Source organism: Coffea arabica, chromosome 10e, assembly GCF_036785885.1.
Source record: "Coffea arabica cultivar ET-39 chromosome 10e, Coffea Arabica ET-39 HiFi, whole genome shotgun sequence".
NCBI lineage: Eukaryota > Viridiplantae > Streptophyta > Magnoliopsida > Gentianales > Rubiaceae > Coffea > Coffea arabica.
In genome coordinates, this window is record NC_092328.1 from 37,423,735 (window position 1) to 37,446,988 (window position 23,254).

Genomic DNA, 23,254 nt, shown 5'->3' on the forward strand with positions numbered 1-23,254 from the left:
GGTGGGACAATATGAAGAAGGAAATTGCTCTGTACGTGCAAAAATGTCTCATTTGCCAACAAGTGAAAGCAGAGCATCAAAAACCATCGGGCTTGTTACAACCCCTGGAGATACCTGAATGGAAGTGGGAGAACATCACCATGGACTTCGTTTCAGGATTGCCACGAACGCAGCGAGGACATGATGCCGTTTGGGTGATCGTCGATCGATTAACCAAGTCGGCCCATTTCTTGCCGGTGAACATGAAGTATTCCATGGACAAGTTGGCTCAACTGTACATGGACGAGATCGTAAGGCTACATGGCGTTCCAGTCAGTATCGTCTCCGATCGAGATCCACGGTTCGTATCTCGGTTTTGGCAAAAGTTCCAGGAGACTCTAGGGATGAAACTCAACTTGAGCACGACCTATCACCCTCAGACGGATGGACAATCCGAACGAACCATTCAAACTCTCGAGAACATGCTACGAACTTGCATCCTGGATTTTGGGGGCAACTGGGGTCAACACATGACCTTGGTAGAGTTTGCATACAACAATAGCTACCACTCGTCGATTCAAATGGCTCCATATGAAGCATTGTATGGACGAAAATGCCGATCACCAATTTACTGGGATGAAGTTGGCGAGAGGAAGGCATTAGATCCAACCACTATTCCTTGGATGGAGGACGCTCGAGAAAAGGTCAAGTTGATACGGCAACGACTCCAAACAGCTCAATGCCGACAAAAGAGCTACGCAGACAATAGAAGGAAAGATTTGGAGTTTGAGGTTGGAGACCACGTATTTCTTAAAGTCACCCCTTTACGAAGTGTCACAGCGGGCAAAGGAAAGAAGCTCCAACCGAGGTTCGTTGGACCTTACAAGATTCTCCAAAGAATAGGAGCGGTAGCGTATCGATTAGAGCTGCCGTCCAGTCTCTCTCGAATTCACGACGTTTTCCACGTCTCGATGCTCAAGAAGTACTATCTTGACCCCTCCCATGTTTTACAACCAGAGGAGATCGACGTAGACGAATCGCTTGCTTACGAAGAAAAACCTGTCCAAGTGCTTGATCGAAAAGTCAAAAAGCTAAGAAACAAGCAGATTCCATTGGTGAAGATACTGTGGAGAAACCATGGGGTAGAGGAAGCTACCTGGGAAGTGGAAGAAGAAATGCGGACGAAATACCCTAACCTTTTCGTGAGTTAAGGTGAGAAATTTCAAGGGCGAAATTCTTTTAAGGGGGAGAGAGTGTGAGAACCCGTAATTTTCATTTTTTAGGTTTTAGAATTTTCATGGCTTGTTTTCTGCATTTTCGTGCTTAGAAAATTTTCTAGATAATTTTAAGGAGCAGATATAATTTTTTAGATGATTTTTCTAGTATTGAATGGATTTTGAGGAAATAAGAGCGTATACCGGACGTGGGACCCCCTGGTGCGAAAAGTTCGAAAAAATTCGGCCAACTAGGTTAAGTTTTGGATACTGGAATTAATTTATCGGGTGTTAAGAGATAAGTAGAGGTTGCAATTTGGATTGATATGAGAGAGAAAAGTTAGGCAAGTCATTAATTAAAGGTGACAAGTGTCACCATTTGATTGGGGCTTACCTTAAGACCTTTCTTACCATTGACTTAAATAACCAAAAATGACCAAAAATCTTCAAGAAAACAACAAGAAGAAGCCGGCCCTCTCTTGCTCTCTTTCTCTCTCTCTTACTTCAAGCATAAGGAAGAAAACACTTCAATCTTGTCCCAAATCATCACAACTAACCATCCAACCTTGAAATTACTCCATAAAACCTCTCCAATTAGAGATAGTGAGTGGATTTGTGGAGTTGTTTGGCAAGTTAAGGTGGTCCATAGCTCTCCCTCTCTTGTTTTACTAGGTGAGTAGTGATTGAACCTTCTCCTTCACCTAATGAAGCTTAATTTGTGCTTAGTGGTAGTTAAAATGTTGAATTTTGTGGTTTATTTCTTGATTTTGGATGAAGTGGTGAAGTTTTCCATTTATTGGGGATTTTTCTGTTTTATTATAAGCATGATTATGTGGCTATCTATGATGATTGGAAATGGTTTATAATGACTTAAGGAGGTGAGAAAGGTGATTAATTGCAACCAATTTCTGTTTTTAGGTCCTAGATAGAGGCCGAATTGGCCTTAACTTAAAACATGAAAGTTGTAGGGAATGACATTTTAGAGGTGCCTACAAAATTTCAGGTCAATCGGAGTAGTGTAGAATGAGATAAGTCGAAATTACTATTGCTGTTCTGGTTTTACCCGAAAGTGAGAACTGCGCCTGTAATTGGTTGTTTTGGCTGGAATTGCTTCCGAATTGGATGTTGAGGCCTTCTTATGAAATTTAGCCCTGTTTCTTAGCTTTCATCTGGTTTTGAAATTTATGGATTTGGACTTGTAGAGCCTGAGTTATGATGTTTCCGCTAGAATGCGTTTTGGTGAATCTGTTTTACGTTGTTGATGAAGTATCTTGCATGTTTGACCTGTTTTCACTCAAAACTGGGTTGAGTGACCTTCTGTGATGTTGTAGCCCTGTCTTTTAGCTTCGAGATGGTGGGTCTTGCACCCTCATCCGATACGCGTAGTGCAATTTGTGCCATTACCGGAAAATGAGGACAAAAACTGTTTTTTTCAGGGCCATGTTAGTTACATTTCCGAAATTTCTGGTTTCCTTGATTGTTTGGATATGCTTATGGAACCCTATTGGGGTCATGTTTGGCCTTGGTTTATGACTCGTTATCGAGTCTCATTGTATTTGTTTGCATGTTTTTAGGGCGTGACGGTGGTGCACAACGTTCTTTTGACGGAAGTGCATGAAACCACATTTGCTAGCGTGGTGAGTGTACTACTCACTTGGGGGTTAATATATGGCTTTGCTACTTGAACTTGGTGCTTTGAATGTTAATTTCTTGAAGTGAAAGTGTACTTTATCACTCTCACTTATTGTTTCGCATGTTATTGGAAAGTTATTGGAATGTTATATGAAATGTTATATGAAATGAAATACATGACTTGGTGTTGTTTGGACGAGTCTCCAACGACTACAAATGTTATCAAGGAGCTCAACCCCATTGGTAATTGATTGAATCGAGCCGGCGAGGGCTTGGTCGTGCCAATTAATATGCCTTGCGGCAATGTTATGGAATCTTGTAGTATGATAGACTCTCGATTCCGATTTACTCGAGTAATACCACAATGCATGTGTTTGGATTGCGGGCCCGGTTGGGGAATGTTAGGTGGAATGGAATGGAGGTAAAGTGGAGTCTACGGTTGGTTATTGTTGAAAATTGACGGAGAGTCAATGGCGTTTGATCAAGAAATGCAAACGAGGAAAAAGGCTCTTGAGAGCCACCCGTATCCTTTTATCCTCATTATTGATGTGTGGCTTTACTTATTTTGGTAAATTGGACTGTTAAACTTTATGCATCTATGAACTTGGTTGCTTGAGTTGTGTTCTCACTGGGCAATTAGCTCATCCCGTTCCTTTTGTTTTCCTTACAGGAATATGACTTTTTTGGAATATATCTTGATAGATGGTTGCCGAATGAACTTGATGAATGTCTCTTTTGTATTGTACATGAAATGGGACCCTAAATGTATCATTAGGGCCGTTTTCACTTTTGATTTGGCAAACCACATGTGTAGTGACTTTTGTATCACTTTTATATGCCATTTTGGCTTGTAAATGCTTAATGTTATATTGTATATGTATTTCGATGTTTGGTTGGGTTCGGACGGGTCGGTTACTATTCATGGCCGACTCCGAATTTCATTTTTTTTTATTTTGGGTTATTTTATCCTTTTGCCTTGTTTACGCGCGTTTATAAGTTCCGGAACGTGATAGATCGCTCTATACTGCACCGTTAGTCCTGGCGAGAGCTGGGCAGGCAGTCCGCTAACCTCTTTGGTTCGCCTTAGGGGAAGGTGGGGCTGTCACAGTTTGTAACCCTAGGACCAACTGTTATCTTTTTACTCAAAAGTCATATTTTTATTCTTCTATACTAGTACTTAACCTGGAAAGGCGTATGACATGTAGTCGAGCCTCATTTATGCATTCCATTTACTGGGTTTGTGGATGTGCCAACTATAATTGTTTTATCTTGATTATTTTAGGGTTTCTTGGCGATTAAAGCCACTTTGGGTAAAAAACCTTTGAAGTATCTATATTGGAACCGGTGAGTGTACCACTCCCCTAATTTGTTGCTTAACTTGGTTTCTGCACCTGCAATCTGTGATTTAAATGACTGTAATATCTGTTTATTCTGTTTGAGACGATAGTGTAATTTATCACACTCGTTCTCTTGTCTGTCCGTATGCCTATTTACTGTGTGTAATCTGTTATCTGTTTCTGAGTCTGTTCGGACATCGTTTGGAGGCTAGTATCCAACGACCTTTCTGTGACCTCTGAGCTCAACACCTGTGGCTAGTTACTCGAGTCGGGCTGGCAAGGGCCTGGTCGATTAGATAACGAACTACGGTAGTCTGTTTCTGGGAATCTTTGGGTATTGAGACTCTTGATTCTGGTATACTCGAGTATGACCACTTCTATTTCTGTTGAGGTGTTCGGGCCTAGTAAGGGTATGTTTGGTGGACGAAAATTGGTGTAAAGTGGGGTCTATGGATATGTTGGTTCTATTTACGTTGACGGAGAGTCAACGGGTTCGGATCAAGTACTGCAATGGAAATCTGGCTCCTGAGAGCCACTTATATCCTTTCTCTTTGAATCACTGTGTCTAACTGCTTTCCTTTATATCTGGTATATGTATCTGATTGGTTAAACGTGAAAGGCCATGATTTTACCCCTATATGTTTGGTACCTCATTGAGCGTAAACTCACCCCTTTCTGTTACCTTTGTTTTCCTTACAGGGGACAAACTTGGAAATCACGGTTTTGGAAGAAAAGGGGTCAAGCTAGTATATATGTCATGTTGTTAAGCTCTTTTGAAAACGAAGCCCTAATTGTATTTTGTATAGTATGAATACTTTGAATTGCACTGTATGTTAATTTGTTCAAGACTCCAATGTAAATATATGTATAAGTGTTTAACCTTGTCTATTAAATGTATTCCGGTGAGACTATGATTTTATGGTTTGGTAAGCATATTCTCACCTTAGTAGTCTCCGATTGTTCGTTTTCTTTGGGTCCTATTGCGCGTACTATATTGGGTTTGTGTGAATCGACTCCGTAGTCCTGGCGAGAACTGAACAGGCTGTCCGTCGAACCCTTTGGTTCGCCTTAGGGTGAGGTGGGGCTATCACACACTACCTTGTTTTTCTTCATTGTTTTGCTGCTGGAAATTTCTCCAGGAAACTCTGCGCAGTTTTGAAAAATTGGTTATAACTTCATGTAGAAAAGTTAAAATTAAGTTCCATTTGTTGCGTTTGAAACTAAATTCAGATTACTTTCTACCGTGAAAATTTTAGAATTTTTCTCAATTCCTATGAATATCTGTGATTTTTCAAAGTTGACTGAATTTTCACACTTGTTCTGTTTTTCTACCGGATGAAGCAGCAACTTGAGACTAGAATTTGACTGAATTGTGGTAAGAATCTTACAAATATGTCTTCTAGGAAATTGTAATCCTTTGAGCCTATTCTCCAAGTGTATAAAGTTTATAAATTTTGAACTTAAGAAGCTTGAGATATGATTTTTCAAATAGCATCGCTCAAAACTGAAAAAAATTCTGTTATTCAAAAGCTGTTTGTGCTTTCATTTCCAACTTCAAGTGGGAGTGGTAGAATCATATTGAGCTTGGTTTTATGATTGGAGTTGAGATAACTTGGTTGGTTTGGAAGTGTTTTCCTTTGAATATAGTAGCTTGGAGTAGTGGATCTCATGGCACTTTACATACTTGATTTTAGGACTTGAAGGTGAAGCCGAAAGTGCTCCTTAGGCAAACACTTAAGGTTGTTGCCGTGGCGAGTGTTCCAACCGCATGTTCCATGCTCATTGTTGCTAGAAATTTGCTAGACTTGATTTAACATTTCATAGGCGAGTGTGTACTTTATCGCGCTTGACCTAACTTGACTAAACACTTGATATTGCATTCATGTATGTCCAAATAACTTGATTTGCATGTGACCTGTATCTTGAATTGGAATACTTGAAATGCTTGAAAATGTGACATGCTGGGCATTACTTGTGACTTGGCCATGGCTAGGCGAGTGTGTCCTTATTCGCACTCGATTTCCATGAGATTGAAATAATTGATCCTGCGTGCGAACTTGCATGTTTATGTGCATAGTTGTAGACAGGCTGCATTCCTCTTGCAGCGGTTGAACTAGGCCCTTGGACCCTTATCCGAGATGTCGGGTAAGTGAAAACTTGGGTTACTCATGCGTATGCTTGAATGTAGGTCGGTAACGGCTGAACTGAGCCCTCGTTGGACCTCTTGCTTGAGACCAGTCTCAGAGATGTCGGGTAAGTCGGGCAACGTTGGGTAAAGGACAAAGTTCCTAACCTATTTACTCCTGACTGGAATTCGTGACCTAAACTCTGATATTTCTGAATACGGAGCGTTAAGTGATAACTAACGTCTTCAATCATTACCTGCGTGAGCGTTGGATAACAACCAATGACTCCACTCCTGAATACTTAAATACTTGGGGCTCTAAGTCATATCTTGAATATCTGAATATCTGGGGCTATAAGCCCAACCCAGGGCTAGTTGGTCGAATCAAGCCGACAAGGGTTTGGTCGAGGAGATAGACGAACCTTGGGTACTTCTTTGACGTTCGGGCCCAGTAGGGGGATGATCGGTGGACGGAGATTGATATTTAGTGATGATCTATGGACATTATAATTTTCTGGTTGACAGAAAGTCAACAGACCTCGGACAAGCTACTGTGGAACCTGCTCCTGAGAGTGAACTATATCTTTTGACATGAACATGTTCTTTATCGTATACTTTTACATGATCCATATGATTACCTGCATTACGATACACTATGCCATGATCAGTATGAGCATGACTAGTTTCCTGATATCCTGTGAATGATATCATGCCTGCTAGTTTACTTGCCTGTTTTCGTGGAACTTCACTAGGTTCTTAACTCATTCCATGAATTTGTTTTCCTTACAGGGATGAGAACATGAGAGTGGAAATTGGAAAAGGCCTAGATTTCATCTAAGTTTGTTAGTTGCTTACGTGAACACTCCATAGATGTCTAGCTGGTTTGTTTGGTTTGATTTTTGCAAGTTTGACTCCTTGGCTGTATTTATAGATTGTGTGGGCATTGGAGGTCCATGAGTGTACACATTGAAGGTTGTAATTGATATCGCTTTTGTTATTGAGGTTATTATTTATAAATTTCATGATGCGTGACTAAGTTCTGGTAAGAGTTGGGCACGCAGTCCGCCAAACCTTTGGGTACGCTCTAGGGGAAGATGGGCTGTCACAGGTGATATCAGAGCTGCTTCATGTGGTTTCGGCGTGGGGTGAGCTTGGGTCAAGTTGTGAGGACTTGCAAAAACTCTTCATATTTCCTTAAAAAAATTTCCTTTTATTTTGAATTAATTACTTTATAATAACTTTACTACTCATTTACTCCCTCAATAGTTGGAATAAAGAATAGAATTAAGAGTTTTCCCTTTACTTTTATAGTTAGGGTAAATTAGGGTTTTTGCGCATTTTGGTAGTGTGATCACTTGATGAGGTGTGTGTACTAAATTTGGTGGATAAGCATGAGTATTAGGTAATAAAAAAATGTGTGATTAGAAATGTTAATAATAAGTGAGTGAATCACAAGTGAAAACACAAGTACACGAGAGTTGAGGAAAAACGGCTTGAACCGACGTGCACCGTTTGCTACCGATTGAATATGCCATTTGAACACTACTTTATTACCTTAATCCCATTGTTTTCAATTGAGCTAATTAGCCCTTAATTAACCCTTAAGTGGCCAAAATTCTTGACCAAAGGAAGAGAGAGAAAAGAAAATATTTTGAGATTTAACCATGAAGCGACACTTGGCGAAAATCCAACCAATTTTGACTAAACAAATTTCCTTCCATCTTATTTTCAAATTTGCTTCATTTCTCCTTCATTTCTTTTCTTGTTGGCCGAGAGTGAGGAGAGAAAAAAGAGAGGAGAAAGTTTGCAACTCCAACCTTGAATCCATCTTTGTTTGAGTGAAATCTCAAAAACTAAACCGATTAAACTTACCTTTTGGTATTTGGAAAGCTCGGTGTGGTGAAATTTTGGAAGGGAGTGGTTTGTTTTTCACTTGCAAGAAGCTTTTTGGAAGGTATAAGGCCTAAACTTTCTTTTCTTTGGTTTAATCTTGCTAAGTTTAATATAGGAGCTTTTAATCTTGGCTTGCTATGGTTGATTGTTTAGTTTTGATGGAGTAGTGGCATGTTTATCTAGGGTTTGCATCTTTTCATTTTTGATTAGTGTTGTTTAACTAGTAAATGATGTTATTGAGGTGGGAAATGGAACTTGTGAAGTGATTTTGGGCTTGAGTGTAACTTTGTTAGAGTAAAAATTGAATTCCAGCATTTGGTAGTGATTCTGCCCTGTTTTTGGATATTTGTCCATGATAAAGGCCAAATCAGTCCTTGCTCAAAACATGAAAGTTGTAGGGAGATCAGTTAGCTTTCTACTCAGAAAAGTTCAACTCAATCGGAGCACTGTATCTTGTGAAATGACTAAAATACCCCTGACTGCCCAAGTGCCCTGTTTAACCGACAACTTTCTGTTTTCTCTGAGATGTTAATTTGTGACCCTGAAAATGGGAGAACTGGGTGTCGATGTCTTTCTAGGAAATGTAGGTCTATGTCTTAGTTTCGAAACGCCATAAAATTTACCTCGATCCAATAGACCTAGCTTCAGTTATGACCAAAACACCGAAGGATGACAAATTTGCCACTTAGACATTCTTCTTTAATATTAGTTTCCGGTTTGGTCTTGGTGGTTTCATTGCTAGAATTGACTTGTATTTGAATAATATTGAGCCTAGTTAAAGAGCTATTGTGTTAAGATTGCGTATGTGTTGAATTTGGGCTGAGTTGATGAAAAAATGAAGCCATAAATGGCTGAAAAATAGCGAAATACAAAGGGTATGCCGCCCAAATTTTCGCTCAAAGGTTAGGCGAGTGAACTTGAGACTTGAGCGATGATTTGAAGTCGAAGTGAACTTGGATTGTCTATGGTAGTTAAGTTACCGTTAGTAGAGGTATATGAGCTAAATTTGGCCAAAAATCGTACCCTTTAAAAGGTGAAGGTAGCGACCAATAGAAATACGTTTTCCTCGTCTTTTAGATTCAAATGCGAATTCCAAAGTTTTAATTGCTTCTTTAGCAACACCAAAAGAGCGAGCATGAATTTTCTAAAGTTTGATAAGTAACATGAATACTACCTAATTGAGTTTCAGTTACTTGATTTTCTTTAAGCGAAACTCTTAAGTTTCGAACCCTAGTTGATTTCAAACTCTTAAATGATGTTTTATCGCAGATTTGGACTCCAAACAAGGAGTTATACCTAAACGTGACCCTAAGAAGCACTAAATCTTTGGTGAGTGCTTCCAAATACCTGATTGAACTTGACACTTGTTTTAAATGCTTGACCAACGTGGTCGGATGATACTTGATTGGTTTGGTCGGGTAAGGGTGTACTTTATCGCACTTGCCCTAATGTGATATATTCTTGTTCATTGGTTGTAATTGACTTGATATACATGCATATGACTAGTTAATCGAGTCGAGCCGGCAAGGGCTTGATCGATTAGATAACGAACCCTTGGTCTCTAGTTTTGTCGAGTGGAATGATATCTCCTCGACTAATCGGTATACTCGAGTATTACCATACGTGTTTATCTGAACGTACAGACCCGGTAAGGAGGTTGAATGGTGGACGGAGATTGGTGTTAAGTGGGGCACTACTGGACTAATTACTTTACTTGAAAGTTGACGGAGTGTCAACTACTCTTTGATCAAGTTATGGCGGAGCTATTTTGTAATAGCGGCTGTTTCCTTTTACTTGACATATTCAATATCCAGTGATTGGCATTACGAAGTGTTATTACTCATTTTCTTGTCTTGATATGCTCGCTACTTTACTATTTTGATACTTTCACTTTTAATTAATGGTCAACTTGGTATTTGGAACCTCACTAAATTTTAGCTCATTCTATTAGATTTGTTTTCCTTACAGGGGGTACGAGTGAGGCGTGAGACTGGTACAGGCTAGCATAGTCTAGTTTTTAGAAATTTTGCGATTGTACTCGCACTAGTCGCTCAATTAGGTTGAATGTACTTAGAACTTCAATCTTTTGATATAATTGGACCTGTATAAGCCTTGGAGCTGAATTTAAACATTAATGTATATTCTAAGCTTGGGATTGTTGTTTCATTTCCTTTCTATGGTTGTAAGTTATTTTCTTGAGGTGTGTGAGAGCGAGTCCTGGTGAGAGTTGGGCAAGCGGTCCGCTAAACCCTAGGGTACGCTCTAGGGGAAGGTGGGGTCGTCACACAAGTAGTGTTATGGTCCCAATTATGTAAATAAATATAAAGGATTAAGTGCTCTTCTTAGACATAAGTTATGAAACATGAAAGTTATAGGTGTAAAACATTTATCATGATACTTCAGGAAAATAGACACATACGTCAGGTAGGAATTTTAAACTTAGTTGATTTGCCCTTGGGAGCGTACAGCCTGAGACGTGAATTCTCCTAATTTCAGATTCTTGTACCCGAGTACCAAAAGTGAAGAACACTAGAATAAGGGTCGATATCTCGGTTGCACTTGAGATAAATTTGGATGGCAAAAGACAAAGCGTGAAAGATTCTAGTATTGGACTTGAGATTGAACTGATCAAGGAGAATGGATCAATAAGTGTCGTCACGGACTAGTCTCGTGCATGTCTGGTTAGGGTTTCTATAGATGATGGCTAGCTTTGCAGTCATCGTGAATGTTTAAGATGCTAGTATTGCAACTTGTTTCATTTCTCATGTACCTATATATCCTTGTTCCGTGTTTTCTTGATTTTGTTGCGATTTGATTACGGTTACATATGTATTTCTTTTAATTTCTTACTTGACTAACATTTTCTATTTCCTACCCTTCTATGATACCCTATAGGAACTTGGTTTTAATGCATATTTCTCTATAAATTTTGGATTATGTATGGGATTTTGGGGACAAAGACTTGAGTTCTATACTTATATACGAATTTTGGCAGAATTTGGATGAACGTCTTGATGGGGAATGGTACAAGACACTAGTAAGAGTAAGAGGTTATGGATTCTTCTTGAGCAACTTTGTAAGTGAGTAATGGAGAGTGAGTTAGGGTGTGAAACTTTTATTTTAAGGAATATGATTCCGTATTTTGTTATGTGTATAAGTGATGATAGTAATCTTTGTGGGAAGACACAAAAACTCGTCTATCTCAAGTAGAGAATAGTTAAGATTTATATTTCTTTGGTAACCTGTAAGCAAAAGAACGGAAGAGTAATATGGCCAGAGTTTCCAATTGTGAATAGTTACTCATTTTGATCCTTTGATTTGCCTGCAGGCTATCATTTGATTTAAGTAAATCATTGAGATGACAAATTTGGGAGATATGCATAAGGAAATAGACATTCTTCGAAAGGAGGTAGAATTTTAAAAGAAATTGGCTGACTACTAGGAAGGACGATGGAAACAATAATATGCGGAAAAAATTGAGCTGCTACACAAGAACGTGGAACTGGAAAAGAAATACAAAGGGATCCCGAAAAAGATGCGTAACTACTAAGTGTGAAACCTGTAACAAAATTCATACTAGAATATGTTATTTGAAAACTGGTGCATGTCTTAGATGCGGCCAACTTAAACATCAAGTGAGGAACTGTCCAAGACAAATGAATCCTTATCTCTGGTGAAGCTACTGTAATAGTTAAAGTTAGTAATTAGTGATGTTTTGGCTAAAATAGTTGTATTTATTGGACTATTTGTTATGCAAATTTTATGTAGCAAGTTGTATTTTTGTTAGAAACAATGAACTTGGTACCTGATGTTTTGATTAGTGATATTACACATCTGTGTTTGGTTGGAATTAAACCCCTATTCGTGATTCAATTTCTGCACCTGTTCTTGGATTTGAACAAGAATTCTTTATTTGTGGTTAATAATGAAGCAAGGCAATTTGATTAGAAGAGATAGTATGTTGCCAGTGTACTGTGTTTGATTTCAAGATCTAGCAGAAGTAGTAACCAAGTTTGGTAATTATCGTTTTCTCTTTTCATCGAGTTCTTAAGCTTATATTACCCTGCACACATTTGACATCTTTGTTAAACTTTCTTAGCATATTAACGTAGCCTTTACGTGGTAAGATTTTCTCTAAATAAGTTTGTGGTAGTACTATGAGTAAGAGAAAGTCACTCGGAAATTGGAGGAAAATCCTGCAGCATTAAGTTCATGCGAGCAAAGGTGAGAATTTCAAGGACGGAATTCTTTTAAGGGGGAGAGAGTTTGAGGACTCAAAAATGATTTCATCTTTTCTTTTATTTCTTTGAATACATTTTCTTTACTTTGCTTTATTGCCTTAATTTCCTAGATATTTTTATAAGTGAGTTAAGATTTTTAAACATTTTCTCCTATAAGTTAGTGTATGTTAAGTTCGTAATGCATTATCGAAGTGCGACCCACTAGTGAGTTGCGTAATAAATTTAGTAGACAAAAATGTATATTTTTCTAAGAGGGTTTATATGGTTAGAATTGCTAAGAGTGGATTAGAAGAAAACAATATAGATTACTCATTAGAGACAAAGGAAAGACAAAAGGATAAGTTCGAACCCTAAGCCAACAAGTGTCGGACATCTAGCCATCATTTGACGAAGACAATTTTTGGTCTTATCTTGGAAAATTGGCCAAATTCCTTCATTCTTTCTTTTCTCTTGGCCGAACCATCATGAGAGAAAGGGAGAGGAGAGAAGACCAATTTCTAGTCTTGAATCCTTGCCTTTTTAGTGAACAAACAAGATAGAAACCAAAATCACTCCATAAAACTTTGAATCCAACTTGAAGGGAAGCTCTTGGTGAAGTCTTGAGAGAAAGAAAGCTTTGCAACCCTCTTGATTGGCTTGTTCTCTAAGGGGTTGAAGGTATCAAGTTAAGCAACCTTCTTTTCACTCTTATCTTGCCTTTTGTTGGATATATGACTTGATTATGGTGGATTCTAGGGAAAACTTCATGATATGTGTGGCGATTGGAAAAATTCCAGCTTCGAGAGAGAATTTCAGCCTTGAAATGTTGATTTTAGCTATGTTATGTCCTTGTGTGAGGACCCATAATTTTATTATTTCAAAATATTGTTAAATTGGTCATTTTAAAAATATTTCGTACTCGAGTTACCCAAAAAAAAAAAAATAAAAATAAAATAAAATAAAATATACTAAAGTACATGAATTTCTCGAAAATAAATTTTTCCGATTGGTTCTTTACGCGCATATTATTTTAATGCCCAAATTTATTCAAGATGAATTGCTTATCGTGATTTTTATTGTTACATATATATACTTGGATTATCATATTTTAGAGTTTTAGAATCGAATAAGTTGAATTTCCAAGTTCAAACGAGAAAACCCTTAAGTTTGACATTTATACGCGCGCGTGCCGAAAAGGCCCCGACAGGCACATTAATTTGATTAATTGGAGATTTTAAGAACATGATATTAGACTACTAGTAATGTACTATTAATGTACTAGGGAAATTACCTCAGAGGTTTAGTGCACAAAAGTTGCAAACGAGCGCGAAAATTGGACACGCAAAGACCCTAAACGGACCTAGCATGAGTTGACACTTAGACTTAACCATTAAGTCACCAATTCTCTCCACTTTCATTACAATACCTGATTTCACTCTCTCTCCTCTCGTCACTCTCTAGTTGGCCGAAGATGGGAAGAAAAAAAATCTAGCCAAAATCCTCACAAACTTGCTTCAATCCACTTCCAAATTTCATCATCCATTAGAGGGCTTTGATCCTAGCTTGGAAGAGGGGGCTGTTCATCGGTTTTCTTGGAGGAATTTCGGTCAAGATTTCTGCCCTAAAGCTATCCAACTAAGTTCTTGAGGTAACTCACTCACCCACACTTCAATCTTGCAAAATTATAGCTCAAATGGAGCAAAGGTAGCATGGGTTTGCAACCTATGATAGAATTTGGGTTGATTGGTTGAGTAATTATGTTCTTGCAATTCCATGACATGCTCGAGGGTTTGAGGATGTTTATTGGTGACTGATGTGATGGATTAGCATGTTGTGGTTGCTGATATTGTGCTGTGTTACATGTATATAGAATGATTGATGGAATGAAGTTGGAAGAAAGTTAGAAATTTGGAGAAGGTACTGTCTGAAATTTCTGACTTGCTGCCGACTTTCTTGTTTGCTGCTGCCCTGTAATTTCGAAAATTTTCTGGTGCTAATTGAGCTTCCAAATTGGTGTAGATATGTTGTGCTATGTGTATTGTGGTTGTCTACCAAAAATCAACCCAAATGGTTGGTTAAATTTTGAGTTACAAGTAAAGAAGCAAAACTGGAACAAGCTCCAGAATTTTCTGACCAGCAACATTTGTGTAGCTATAACGTTTTGCTCGTTGATTGAAATTGAGTGCCGTTTGCGGCATTTGAAAGTAGACTCTTAGAGCTTTAAAATGGTACCAAGCTCATTTTCTAGTTCGTCCCGAGCGATTCGTGGCGAGTTTTGAAAGTTGGCTGCCTGTTTATTACTGTTCATCCGAGACTGTCCAGAAAATCCATTTTGTTGCTTGATTTTGAACCACTTATGTCTGGATTTTGGAAATGATTTCTTCTGCATAAATATATCCTTGTGAACCTAGTTTCTAACACCACCAACCGTTTTCAATTTCACTGAGAATCGAGTGAGATACGGCCTAATTAGCGAAGTGCATTAAATCTGGAAAATAGGCCAACAGTCCAGGAATTTTAGCGAACTTCAACTTTTTATTTCTTGAGCTAGGAACATTGGAATCGAGTTCCGTTTTTTTCATTTGAAACCTGGATTGGAACTTTACATGCATATCAAATTTCAAAGGCTGGTTTTGATTCTATGATTTTTACCGAAATTCCAAAATTATTGGAAAAACTTGGACTGTTTTGACCTATCTTCAATGAATAGTAAACTTTCTTGGAGAAATTGACTTGTTTCTGATTTGATTCTTGGAAAGTGACCTTCTACAAAGTTGTTATGCTTCGAATGAAGTTTTTGACAGTGTACAATTTTCTATTTTAGACTTTCCGAACTTCCGGACTGATTTTTCCACGAATGACTCGAAAAGTGAAAATTTCCAATTTGGACCTAAATGTTCTTTTTAGGGCCTAGGTTACATTTTTACAACTCTTAGAGCATTTCAAACCTATTTTCATGAGTTCACCTATCACTTGAGACCTCATTTGAAAGTCGGTTCCTTATGAACTGAAATACTTTGGAAACTTGAATTGTGAAGTCAAAATTGACTATTTCTTTTCTTTACACGAATACTGTATGGCCTGGAATTTGAGATACAATGCATTATTACATACTTTCAGGATCTCAAGAGGGCTTCGAGGGAACTCCCGGCGAAGCGTCTTAGAGCTAATTTCTCAAACTTTGACTTTTGATACTTGGTGAGTATCAAGTGCATGTGAAGTGTTTAAATGAACTGATTCTTGTACTTGCTAATTAATGAGGCTAGGGTGTACTTTATCGCCCTTGTCCTCTCTTTCATGAAATTGCTTGCTTGATAAGTGATACGTGTTACATGTGAATGCAAATGAAAGTGTTTTTCGTGAGCATTGAGCGGCAGAATGTATCATGCCCTTTTAGGGTAGGAGGTACCGCTCATCCCGTCTCAATGCTATGACCAAATCTTGTCGATTGGAGCTTCGTCTCATCGACCTAAAAGTGAATGGGGGGGACGCCCCAACCCATTGGCTAGCCTTGTAACTCGAGCCGGCAAGGGCTTGGTCGAGAAACTTGGTAAACCTTGGGAAGTGTTATAGCTTGATCCAAATAAGGGGTCTTGCTAGGTATACTTGTTAAGTGATACCACCTACATGCTTGTTTGGTTACGGATCCAAGAGGGTATCATGGTGGCTGGAGGTAGTAAGTGGAGTTCTACATGGATAACTGTGAAAGTTGACGGAGGGTCAACTACCTGAGCTTGGATCGCGCATGGATTAGCTACTAAGAGCTCCCGTATCCTTTTATTGTGATTAAATTTCCTAGTTGCTTAACGTTTCGCAGTTACTTGTTACTCGAGTTATTGCTTTATATTGTGTCTTTGCTAGCATGCTTGCATGTTTTTTTTCCCTTGGTCTCACTGAGCGTTAGCTCACCCCAATTTGTTTTCCTTAACAGGTTTGGAAGTGGAAGTTCTGAGGCTTAATTAGTGACCCCCAAAAATAATTTTTCCCCACAGGGCTCGAGGCCAAAGAAAGCGCTTGTATTGAGTTATTAGTGCCTGAAGGGATATCTCATATATAATTTGAATTCGATTCACTTGATAAGTATTTGATGTAATTATTTGAGAACTGAGGGCTTTTGTCTTATTCGGGGAATGATACCCTTACTTGAGATTTGTAATGTATCTTATCTCGTTCTAAGTTTGAAAAATGTTATTTCGTTTATTCTTGAGGTTGTACCCTATGTTATTGGATGTGAGTGATGTATTTTAATTGAGGACTGTAGTGAGTCCCGGCGAGAGTTGGGCAGACGGTCCGCCGAACCCTTTGGTTCGCCTTAGGGAGAGGTGGGGCTGTCACAGTTGGTATCAGAGTTTAGGCTCTTGATCTTGTAGTGTATCCTCGGCTTAAAGTTTAGGATACCTAACTGTGGGATTAATTTGAATATTATGTGAATGAGGACCTATAGTATCCTAGGGGTTAAAGAAATTGATTATTTGAGAGTTTCTTACTTGGGACTTGTAGAAATAAAAAAAAATTGAGGAATTAGGTGATGTTATATTGAAGGAAAATATGGGATGAGGATTAGTAGTGAAAGATTGGATGAATTTGAATTATTATTATACTTGTAAGTGTGGAAAGAATTGAGGCAATTTTTAGTACTGGCTATAGAGGATAAGAGACCGGGATTTGATGGTCAAACTCCATATATGGTGATTTTGAACCAAGATAAAAGAGTTTCAAAGGAATAAAATGTATTTTCCCGCCCATTTACCTCCTAGAGAATTTCTGCTTTGAAATTCTAAAGAAAAACGAGGATGTACTAGTTTTATTTTCAAACGATGATTGGAAATGATATATATATGCTTAAGTATGTATAATTTTTCGATTTTGGTAAATATGTGAATTTTACTTGAATTTCAATCTGAAAATTTGTGAATAACTGATGAGTTTGTTGAATTTTGTATATGATGGGCTGATACAAGGTTAAAATTTTCTAAACTAAGTTTTTCCCCCTTGATTGTATACTGGTGTATTCTCACACTTGAATTTGTCTATGCTTTACCAAAAAAAAAAAAAAAAAAAACTTGAGTTTTCGGAAGAATGGCGAACTTATGTGTTTATAATGTTAATCTTGAACTTGATAAGATTTTTGGTTACTTTAAATACTCTTCTTATGTTTAAAATTCTTAGTTTTCAAGAAGAGTGAGCCTATCTTTAGGTGTACGGACTGAGGGAACTTTGAGATATACAGTAACCGCATTCAAGAGCACAAAGTTAGTGTGAATTGACTTGGTTTCCATTTAACACGTAAGTTAGCAAGTTGTACCTATTTCTTGGGTTTGAACTTGGAGCTTGAGGCTTTAACTATAAAACCCTAAGACTGGTTATTCTTGGAGATGATGGTGCTCTGGCTGGTGGCTTGCTTATTAAAGATTTTGAATTTCGAATGGAGAACCTTTGGTTTTAGCTTGTGTTATGGTTTGATTGGATCTAATTTCGTAAAGGCATGTGATCTGATTGAAATTAGTGATATTTGGACCTTTTGGTTTAACTATGGACTTAGGATGGGTGGTGCGCGCCGTGAGGCCTTTTGTATCCTACTTGCATATACTTCTATATTTTGTGGCACTTAATTGCCTATATGCAGTATTTGACATATTGGGCTTGTTTTGTGACTTCCAACTCGTGCTATAACTTTTGATACATGTAAAGAAGCATGTTTTGATTCTAAATATTTTTGCAACTTGTATATGCATTAAGTTCTTTTATACTTAATTATTCCTTTTCTTGTGCTTATAGACTTCTATTAAGTATGGCAGCAGGAATGGGAAAAAGGGGTCGTGGCCTAGGGCTTAGACAACCCCGTACTCATGAGAGAAATTGATGGATAGTCTTATATAATTTAATGAGACCATAGTACTGAATATGAATCGAGAATAAACCAGAAGATTAGATCTACCAGTGTATAATGGATTAACCTAGTTGGGAACTTAGTGAGATTTTCCTGTGCGAAATTTTAATAGTTGTTTTATACATATATTATGAGTGGTCCTATGGCCATGTTTCAACTTTTATGAAGTTTGAACTCCGAAAGTATTTCATTGGTTTGGTGAGATGACTTGAACTCATTACCTATTTGTTCTACTTGAACAAAAGCGTTTTCAATTTTACTTGACTATTACTATACCCAAATTCACTTGTTTTACTTTTTCACAAAATTTATATATATATATATATATATATGTATACACATTTTGAACTCGTTTGAGAATCGAAATCAGATAGAGTTCAAGTTCGAATCTTTTCTTAGGAACATGAATGCCTATTTGTTATGAATCAGAGATTAGAAATGATCGGGCTTTATGTACTAGTAGAGTTAGCTCTTGGTTTGGATATAAAAGGGTGGTAAAGGTGTTGGATCACAGGTTATGCGAATATGAACCTACATGTCTATTTATCTTTCTTAAAGGTATGTTCTAAAATATACGCTTTACCCGAACATAGATTTAACTTGAAACTTTGAGGAAAAGTGTTGGAACACCCTCCATGTATATGTTATGATTATTATGTATATGTTTTAAAATTCATGCATTAAGTTGCATGATTAATCTTCTTAAACCTATTTGAGAGATTTGAAATATGTATTGATGATTGTGGTTAAACATTATTTGAAATCTCTTACTAAGAAAATTTAGTTTTGGATCTTGAAGGAAATTTGTATCTTTAACTCTAATTTTGAAAATTTTGAATCGCATTTTGCCACGGATACATTCAAAATACATCAAAAGTCTCGACTTTATCTTGTAGGTCGTGATTGGTTTGATTTAGACAAACTTTTGAGGAAAAGGATTCTGGTCCTACTAGTGCGTAACAGTTTTTAGTCAGGGTTTGGAACTTGTTTCTTATGGCGTGTAATTTATGGTTTCACTACATACGTGAGTAAGACCTTAGAACGGAAGTACATATCATTATATCAAGGGGTATTACTTTATTTGTGTGTGTGGATTTTCTTACGTATCAAATTCGTGGAGAGGTAAGAGTAAATATACCTGGATGACTTAGATGCGTGAGAATTTATAGGTTGTGGATAGTTAAGTTTTAAATTTTGATTTGCTACTCATTTAGATGCTTTGAGTTGTTGATAGGCTGACAGTCAGGATTAAGCAAATGGATGAATGAAAAGTTTGGAAGAGATGCGTATAGAAATAGAAGTTCTTCGCAAGGAGTTGGAATTCCAGACTAAATTGGTTGAATTTTGGGAAGAACGATGCAAACAAGAGTTTGTAGAGAAGATGGAATTATGGAACAAGAACTTGGAAATGAAAAAGAAATACGAAGGAGTATTGGAGAAATTTCAGGAAAAAAAAAAAAACTCGAGGGGATGCGACCCACTATTCAAGTTTCACCTCAGTATATTTCTAGCAACCAAGTTAAGGGTAGTGAAGGAAACTCCCATAATGGAAAAAGGGAAACGTAAAGAGAGATGTGAACATGAATTTGTTGTGGAGCAGAGAGAAAAGAAGAAAAAGAAAAAGGAGAATTCTCAAGCTAATCAGGCCGTAACTTGTAGAGTAACTTGTGGATACTGTGACAAGTTTAATCACACTGAGATTATGGGCTGAAGGAAACAAGGAAATGCTTGCTATGCGGGAGTCCTGAGTATTAAGTTTTAAGTTGCCCGAGGAACTCCTCAGCAGCTCGTTAAGTCTGCTGCAAAACAGTCGAGTGTTAGAGGGAGTGGTTAATACTAATGGCTATGAGAAGAACCAAAGTATTAGAAGCTCTACGAGTGAAGATGGATTTGACTTTGCTTAAAGACAGGGATTATGATTATAACCTAGCCTATATTGAGACTTTTGAAGGTTGTAATCTTTTGTGTAAGGGATGAAATCTTTTGTTGCTTTGAACATGGATGACTTAGCATGTTTTGCTACAATCTTGTTTATTCCCTTTTCTTTTGAAATGATTTGATAAATTTATCCTAACTTGATGAAATTATTATGGTCTTTTATAGCAAATGGAAGTTTACTTTGCATTTAATCAATTTCATGACTTATTCGTATATCTAAATTTTGTTACGCTTATAGCCTTGTGAGAAGGCCATGTCTATAATATTGAGGTTGGAATCAAGTGGGTATTAGGAATAAATATCTTTTACCTTGCATAAATGAATCCTTTGAGTATCTACAAGAGACAGTAGTACTTTCCAAGTTAGATTTAATACAGGACTATTAAGGCTAGTTCATCAGAAAAGTAAGCACTTTGAAATTCAATTATGCCATTTGGAGTAATGAATACACTAGTAGCATTAATGGATTTGGGTCTTTAAGTCGTATTTGGGTTAAAAATTGGCAGTAATACTCATAAATGACTTGGGGACTACAATAAGATATTATTGAATGTAAGGTTTCATTTCGTACTTCGATATTTGCATACATGTATACGAAACCAGATATGATTTTTGAAGTTATTGATTCTTGAGGGCTCTTACTATCTATTTTGAAAGATTACTAGGGTTAAGGTCCAGTAGGACAAAACTTGTGTGCTAATAAGATCTTATCGAATTTGATCTGCGAGATATTTAAAGTTCATTGCGTATACCAATTTAAAGGGCTATTACATCATTTGTTCTTGAATTGACAAATTTCTTAAGACAATTGAATCTGTGAACCGCATTAAGGAATTGTTATCTCGCTCATCATGAACAGATTAAGAATACAAGACTTACGTGATATTTAATGCGAATAAGTTTTACAATTCGTAAGAGTGGGATGCAAAAGTGACATCTGGAGTTTTTGAGTTAAGGTATCAATTTCGAAAACGAAATTCTCTTAAGGGGGAGAGGATGTGAGGACCCATAATTTTATTATTTCAAAATATTGTTAAATTGGTCATTTTAAAAATATTTCGTACTCGAGTTACCCAAAAAAAATAATAATAAAATAAAAATAAAATAAAATATACTAAAGTACATGAATTTCTCGAAAATAAATTTTTCCGATTGGTTCTTTACGCGCATATTATTTTAATGCCCAAATTTATTCAAGATGAATTGCTTATCGTGATTTTTATTGTTACATATATATACTTGGAGTATCATATTTTAGAGTTTTAGAATCGAATAAGTTGAATTTCCAAGTTCAAACGAGAAAACCCTTAAGTTTGACCTTTATACGCGCGCGTGCCGAAAAGGCCCCGACAGGCACAGTAATTTGATTAATTGGAGATTTTAAGAACATGATATTAGACTACTAGTAATGTACTATTAATGTACTAGGGAAATTACCTCAGAGGTTTAGTGCACAAAAGTTGCAAACGAGGGCGAAAATTGGACACGCAAAGACCCTAAACGGACCTAGCATGAGTTGACATTTAGACTTAACCATTAAGTCACCAATTCTCTCCACTTTCATTACAATACCTGATTTCACTCTCTCTCCTCTCGTCACTCTCTAGTTGGCCGAAGATGGGAAGAAAAAAAATCTAGCCAAAATCCTCACAAACTTGCTTCAATCCACTTCCAAATTTCATCATCCATTAGAGGGCTTTGATCCTAGCTTGGAAGAGGGGGCTGTTCATCGGTTTTCTTGGAGGAATTTCGGTCAAGATTTCTGCCCTAAAGCTGTCCAACTAAGTACTTGAGATAACTCACTCACCCACACTTCAATCTTGCAAAATTATAGCTCAAATGGAGCAAAGGTAGCATGGGTTTGCAACCTATGGTAGAATTTGGGTTGATTGGTTGAGTAATTATGTTCTTGCAATTCCATGACATGCTCGAGGGTTTGAGGATGTTTATTGGTGACTGATGTGATGAATTATCATGTTGTGGTTGCTGATATTGTGCTATGTTACATGTATATAGAATGATTGATGGAATGAAGTTGGAAGAAAGTTAGAAATTTGGAGAAGGTACTGTCTGAAATTTCTGACTTGCTGCCGACTTTCTTGTTTGCTGCTGCCCTGTAATTTCGAAAATTTTCTGGTGCTAATTGAGCTTCCAAATTGGTGTAGATATGTTGTGCTATGTGTATTGTGGTTGTCTACCAAAAATCAACCCAAATGGTTGGTTAAATTTTGAGTTACAAGTAAAGAAGCAAAACTGGAACAAGCTCCAGAATTTTCTGACCAGAAACATTTGTGTAGCTATAACGTTTTTCTCGTTGATTGAAATTGAGTGCCGTTTGCGGCATTTGAAAGTAGACTCTTAGAGCTTTAAAATGGTACCAAGCTCATTTTCTAGTTCGTCCCGAACGATTCGTGGCGAGTTTTGAAAGTTGGCTGCCTGTTTATTACTGTTCATCCGAGACTGTCCAGAAAATCCATTTTGTTGCTTGATTTTGAACCACTTATGTCTGGATTTTGGAAATGATTTCTTCTGTATAAATATATCCTTGTGAACCTAGTTTCTAACACCACTAACCGTTTTCAATTTCACTGAGAATCGAGTGAGATACGGCCTAATTTGCGAAGTGCATTAAATCTGGAAAATAGGCCAACAGTCCAGGAATTTTAGCGAACTTCAACTTTTTATTTCTTGAGCTAGGAACATTGGAATCGAGTTCCGTTTTTTTCATTTGAAACCTGGATTGGAAATTTACATGCATATCAAATTTCAAAGGCTGGTTTTGATTCTATGATTTTTACCGAAATTCCAAAATTATTGGAAAAACTTGGACTGTTTTGACCTATCTTCAATGAATAGTAAACTTTCTTGGAGAAATTGACTTGTTTCTGATTTGATTCTTGGAAAGTGACCTTCTACAAAGTTGTTATGCTTCGAATGAAGTTTTTGACGGTGTCATGGTGGCTGGAGGTAGTAAGTGGAGTTCTACATGGATAACTGTAAAAGTTGACGGAGGGTCAACTACCTGA